This window comes from Oncorhynchus masou, unplaced genomic scaffold (genome assembly GCF_036934945.1).
Source record: "Oncorhynchus masou masou isolate Uvic2021 unplaced genomic scaffold, UVic_Omas_1.1 unplaced_scaffold_671, whole genome shotgun sequence".
Taxonomy (NCBI): domain Eukaryota; kingdom Metazoa; phylum Chordata; class Actinopteri; order Salmoniformes; family Salmonidae; genus Oncorhynchus; species Oncorhynchus masou.
The window spans coordinates 410,696-418,155 of record NW_027013158.1 but is presented as its reverse complement, the minus strand read 5'-3'; the positions used below and the strand labels follow the sequence as shown (position 1 = coordinate 418,155).

Below are 7,460 nucleotides of genomic sequence, written 5' to 3'. Positions count from 1 at the left end.
AACTGACTTGCCTGGTTAAATAAAGGTAAAATAAATAAATAAAAAAGTTCACCTCAATAAGGTGCAGTCTCCCACTACAGAGACACCCATACTCACCACCTCGACATAGCCATGGCACAAACTGCTAACAGGAAGTTAGTGTATTGACACAATCTACAAAACCATAAACATTCAAAGCATTTTGAATGTCTTCAATTACAAGTATTTAATAGACTCAGCAAGATGGCACACACAACAGGGAACTTGTTGTTTACATACATCAACATAAAAGGCGACATCACCGTGAGAATATCGTCTTACCAAACAACGTGACTGCGCTACTCTGGTACACTGACTACAAGATCAGGGACTGTTTTAATGTTGTGACCCAAACATTTTTATATGTGTATATAGTGCAGAAGCTTATATAATGGTATTTCTAAGCTTTTTAAAAATGTAAATGTCATATTTTTTTACATAAAAACTGTTGATGGATGGTCGATGATACCAAGGAATTTATGTTTGCAGATTACAAGATCAACGACTGATATTTGAATGATCTTCTACTGTGACATGATACTTCTACTGTGACATACAGCATAGGCTAGCGTTTGTATTGTTAATATGTTAGTAGTTATTAATGAATCTACATTTTCTTATTATGTACACTAGATGACCAAAGGTATGTGGACACCTGCTCATCCAACATCTCATCACAAATTCATGGGCATTAATATGGAGTTGGTCCCCCTTTGCTGCTATAACAGCCTCCACTCTTCTGGGACGGCTGTTCACTAGATGTTGGAACATTGCTGCTATAACAGCCTCCACTCTTCTGGGAAGGCTGTTCACTAGATGTTGGAACATTGCTGCTATAACAGCCTCCACTCTTCTGGGAAGGCTGTTCACTAGATGTTGGAACATTGCTGCTATAACAGCCTCCACTCTTCTGGGAAGGCTGTTCACTAGATGTTGGAACATTGCTGCTATAACAGCCTCCACTCTTCTGGGAAGGCTGTTCACTAGATGTTGGAACATTGCTGCTATAACAGCCTCCACTCTTCTGGGAAGGCTGTTCACTAGATGTTGGAACATTGCTGCAGGGACTTACTTACATTCAGCCACAAGAGCATTAGTGAGGTTGGGTACTGATGTTGTGCGATTAGGCCTGGCTCACAGTCAGCATTCCAATTTATCCCAAAGGTGTTTGATGGGGTTGAGGTCAGGGCTCTGTGCAGGCCAATCATGTTCTTCCACAATGATCTCAACAAACCAGTTCTGCATGGGACTCGCTTTGTGCACAGGGGCAGTGTTATGATTAAACAGGAATCATTTAGAACATAATTTTAGCGTTAAGATCTCCCTTCACTGGAACTAAGGGGCCTAGCACCGAACCATGAAAAACCTCCTCAGACCATTTTTCCTCCTCCACCAAACATTACAGTTGGTGCTATGCATTGTGGCAGGTAGCGTTCTCCAAACCCAGATTTGTCCGTCGAACTGCCAGATGGTGAAGCGTGATTCATCACAGTTGTTATGCTGACGTTGCTTCCAGAGGCAGTTTGGAACTCGGTAGAGTTGCAACCGAGGACAACGGATTTATACGCGCTACGCACTTCGGCGGTCCCATTCTGTGAGCTTGTGTGGCCTACCACTTCACAGCTGAGCCGTTGTTGCTCCTAGACGTTTCCACTTCACAATAACAGCACTTACAGTTGACCAAGGCAGATCGAGCAGGGAATACATTTGATGAACTGATTTATTGGAAAGGTGGCAACCTATGACGGTGCCACATTGAAAGTCACTGAGCTCTTCAGTAAGGCCATTCTACTGCCAATGTTTGTCTATAAAGATTGCATGGCTGTGTGCTCGATTTTATACACCTGTTAGCAACGGGTGTGGTTGAAATAGCCAAATCCACTCATTTTAAGGGTTGTCCATATACTTTTGTATATATAGTGTATGTAATGTATATTGATCGTCCAACCCTCCATCATAAAATGAGACAGCAGACAGAGCTTAATAATTGACATACAATGTATTTATTCATTTTTGGTTATTTTCTGCCATTTAGAACTTTCCGTTGTGTACATTTTGTCTCTGTAGCAACTGTTTTTTTTAAAAAGTCTAAAAAGTAAAAGGAAAAATACAATCGTTGCTAAACACCTAAAAGGGACGACATGCATGGAAGACGAGAAACATTAGATTTTTTTTCTTTCTTTTTCTTGTTATGCATTTTTTTCTTCTTCTTCTTCTTTTTGAGTAACATGATGCGTCCACGTCAGGCTCCAACACACGGCTGGTGCGGCTTTGTGAAACAGTATTAGAAAAAAAAAACTACGTGTGACTCTAAATTATCTTCTTTTTTTAAACGAGAGAAAAATAAGTGGTTATAAAAATAAAGAAAATGACTTGATGTCAGACGATGGAGGGAGAGAGAGGAGGGGAGGAGAGAGGGAGAGGAGGGGAGAGTGAGGGACGGAGGGAGAGGAGAGAGAGGAGGAGAGAGAGGGATTGGGGAGGGAGGGAGAGAGAGAGAGGGATTGGGAGAGAGAGAGGGATTGGGAGGGAGGGAGAGGAGGAGAGAGGGATAGAGAGGGATTGGGAGGGATTGGGAGGGAGGGAGAGGGGGAGGGATGGGGGAGGGAGAGGAGGAGAGAGAGGAGGGTGATAGAGAGGGATTGGGAGGGAGGGGGAGAGGGATGGGGAAGGGAGAGGAGAGAGAGGGGGATGGGGGATGGGGAGAGGAGGAGAGTGAGAGAGGGATAGAGAGGGAGGGAGGGAGAGGAGAGAGAGGGATGGGGGAGGGAGAGGAGGGAAGAGCTTGGGGGATATGTTGCATCGGGAGTGGAGGAGGAGAGGGATGGGGGAGGGAGGGAGAGGATGGTGTGGTGGGAGAGGAGGGGGATGCTCAGGTACGGGTAAAGCAGGGTGAAGTTGTCAGTTGTTTCACGACTGATATGTGGGGGGGGGGGCATATTTGGGACATGGGTTAGTTTGAGATACAGGAGAGGGATTGGGTGGGTAGAGGGGTGGCTGTGTGAGGGTGGAGGAAGTGGAATTTGAAGGGTAGAGGAGTGGGGGGCGTTTGGGGTGAGTGTGTGTCTCAGTTTGAGGTGTCCGAGTGCACGCTGCCCGGTGCCCCGTGAGGGGGGGTGAGGGAGGGGGGGTCGGTGCTGTCCTGCCATCCACTATCAACCTGGAGAGAGAGAGAGAAAGGGAAGCGAGGAGGGAGAAAGGAGAGAGAGAGATGACGAGGGAGGGAAAAATATTTTATAAAAGACATCAATTGAAGGTATTCACATGAGTTGGTCACCCGCCTACAATATCTGTTTTAAAAAACTGGCATAGACAGTGGTGGTAAACAGAGTGTTACCATAGATACTGACATGAAGACAGTGCTTGTAAACATAGTGTTACCATAGATATCAACATGAAGACAGTGGGGAGGAAACAGTGTTACCATAGATACTGACATGGAAACAGAGTGTTACCATAGATACTGACATGGAAACAGAGTGTTACCATAGATACTCACATGGAGACAGTGGGGAGGAAACAGAGTTCCTCCAGGCAGCTCCTCATAACATCCCGTCAGGAGTGTAGCACGGTGCTGGGTATCCACCTGGAGGAACAGACCAGCAGGGGGCGCTTTACACACTAGTACAGACTCCTACTACATTTATACACACACTGGTACACACTAATACTACATTTATACACACACTGGTACACACTAATACTACATTTATACACACTAACACTACATTTATACACACTAACACTACATTTATACACACACTGGTACACACTAACACTACATTTATACACACACTGGTACACACTAACACTACATTTATACACACTACTACTACATTTATACACATTAACACTACATTTATACACACTGGTACACACTAATACTACATTTATACACACTAACACTACATTTATACACACACTGGTACACACTAATACTACATTTATACACACTACTACTACATTTATACACATTAACACTACATTTATACACACTGGTACACACTAATACTACATTTATACACACTAATACTACATTTATACACATTAACACTACATTTATACACACTGGTACACACTAATACTACATTTATACACACACTGGTACACACTAATACTACATTTATACACACACTGGTACACACTAATACTACATTTATACACACTAACACTACATTTATACACACACTGGTACACACTAATACTACATATACACACTAATACTACATTTATACACACACTAATACTACATTTATACACACACTGGTACACACTAATACTACATTTATACACACTAACACTACATTTATACACACACTAATACTACATTTACACACACTAATACTACATTTATACACACGAACACTACATTTATACACACACTGGTACACACTAATACTACATTTATACACACACTGGTACACACTAATACTACATTTATACACACGAACACTACATTTATACACACACTGGTACACACTAATACTACATTTATACACACACTGGTACACACTAATACTACATTTATACACACACTGGCACACACTAATACTACATTTACACACTAATACTACATTTATACACACACTAATACTACGTTCATACACACATTGGTACACACTAATACTACATTTATACACACCAACACTACATTTATACACACATTGGTACACACTAATACTACATTTATACACACTGGTACACACACACTGGTACACACTAATACTACATTTATACACACACTGGTACACACTAATACTACATTTATACACACACTGGCACACACTAATATTACATTTACACACTAATACTACATTTATACACACACTAATACTACATTTATACACACACTGGTACACACTAATACTACATTTATACACACACTAGTACAGACTAATACTACATTTATACACACTAACACTATATTTATACACACACTGGTACACACTAATACTATATTTATACACAAACTGGTACACACTAACACTACATTTATACACACACTGGTACACACTAACACTACATTTATACACACACTAGTACAGACTAATACTACATTTATACACACTAACACTACATTTATACACACACTGGTACACACTAATACTATATTTATACACACACTGGTACACACTAACACTACATTTATACACACACTGGTACACACTAATACTACATTTATACACACTAATACTACATTTATACACACCCTGGTACACACTAATACTACATTTATACACACTAATACTACATTTATACACACACTGGTACACACTAATACTACATTTATACACACACTGGTACACACTAACACTACATTTATACACACAATGGCACACACTAACACTACATTTATACACACACTGGTACACACTAATACTACATTTACACACTAATACTACATTTATACACACACTAATACTACATTTATACACACGCTGGTACACACTAATACTACATTTACACACTAATACTACATTTATACACACACTGGTACATACTAATACTACATTTATACACACACTGGTACACACTAACACTACATTTATACACACAATGGCACACACTAACACTACATTTATACACACACTGGTACACACTAATACTACATTTACACACTAATACTACATTTATATACACACTAATACTACATTTATACACACACTGGTACACACTAATACTACATTTACACACTAATACTACATTTATACACACACTGGTACACACTAACACTACATTTATACACACAATGGCACACACTAACACTACATTTATACACACACTGGTACACACTAATACTACATTTACACACTAATACTACATTTATACACACACTAATACTACATTTATACACAAACTGGAACACATACTAATACATGTATACACACACTAACACACAGACTGTTGCACATTAACACTGCAAACTCAAACACTAATACACACAGATACACACACACACACACACACACACACACACACACACACACACACACACACACACTAACACCACACACACACACACACTAACACCACACACACACACACACGCACACGCACACGCACACACGGGGTTCCAAGAGTTCCAACAGGGGGTTAAAAGGTGCAGCTGAACAGGGGTCAGAGGGGCTCTATAGGGGCTGGGGGGGTTGGTAGCTGATACTAAGGGGTATCAATGATACCACCAGGAACACAGGTGGCAGTTTTGGGGGATTGAGGGGGGGCAGGAGAGAGGAACAAGCAGCTATAACAGGGGAACCATTTTGGGGAGGGGGATGAGGGGGGTCTTACTGCAGGCCTACCTGAGGCTGCAGAGGAGGGCTGAGAAATAACCCCTCCCCATTGGTCGGGTGTAAACCGGGGTGGGCGTGGCCTGTGTTGGGCCGACTGTACGACCCTGGCGAGCCTGCGGAATGTCATAACCAGCCAATCAGGAGAGAGGCTTTTGTGGCAGGGAGCGGTTGATTGGTGGGGCGGGTAATAAGAGGCGGGTTTAAACTTTGTTAGAAGGGAGACTATGGGAGAAGTAATTGTGTGAAAAAGACGTGGCTGGTCTTGGTGGTGCCGCTGTGTGTGTTTGTATGCGAGTGAGCCCGTGAAATGCACCCCCACATGGTCTACGACTGTGTGAGTGCCCGAGTGTGTGTTTGATGTCCAAATGTGTGTGATACTGGCGCGTACGCACGCGCGTGTATGTGTGTGTGTGTGTGACGTCCGAGAGTGTACCTGAGTTGGGCGTGGCGGGGGAGTTGGCCTGGCTGGCCTGTGAGGAGACGCTGGCTGCATCTACAGCTGTCTTCACAGCATACAGGTTCGCTTCCTCCTGGAACTTCCCTATGTTCTTCTTGTACCTGATCCTCTTGTTACCAAACCAGTTAGACACCTGAAAGAGAGAAGTGGGGGGGGGACGGGGCAGGGAGAGTGAGACGTAGGGGGGCAGGGAGAGAAGTAGGGGGGGGGGGGGAGAGAAGTAGGGGGGAGGATAGGGAGAGAGAGACGTAGGGGGGGCAGGGAGAGAAGTAGGGGGGGGGGGGAGAGAAGTAGGGGGAGAGGATAGGGAGAGAGAGACGTAGGGGGGAGAGAGGGAGAAGCAGGGGGAATAGAGGGGGAGATGGAAGTAGGGGGCAGGGGAGGGAGAGAGGGGGGGGCAGGGAGCGAAATAGAGGGAAGTAGGGGGCAGGCAGGGAGAGGGAGGGGGGGTGAAGGAGAAGGAGGGATGGGCGAGGGAGGTGGGACATGAGGGGGAGAGAGAACTCAGTTTGAGGAAAAATGAAAATGATCTACTAATTTGAATCAAGTGATAACTAATACCTAGTCAAGTCTGAATCAAGTGATAACTAAGACCTAGGCAAGTCTGAATCAAGTGCTAACTACGACCGAGTCAAGTCTGAATCAAGTGCTAACTCAGACCGAGTCAAGTCTGAATCAAATGCTAACTCAGACCG

The 7,460-nt window shown here is 43.2% G+C and overlaps 1 pseudogene; it reads right to left on the bottom strand.

The window, feature by feature from the left end:
- Window positions 1–1,998: 1,998 nt before the first annotated feature.
- Window positions 1,999–7,460, bottom strand: part of LOC135536849 (pre-B-cell leukemia transcription factor 1-like) — a 52,989-nt pseudogene continuing 47,527 nt past the window's right edge.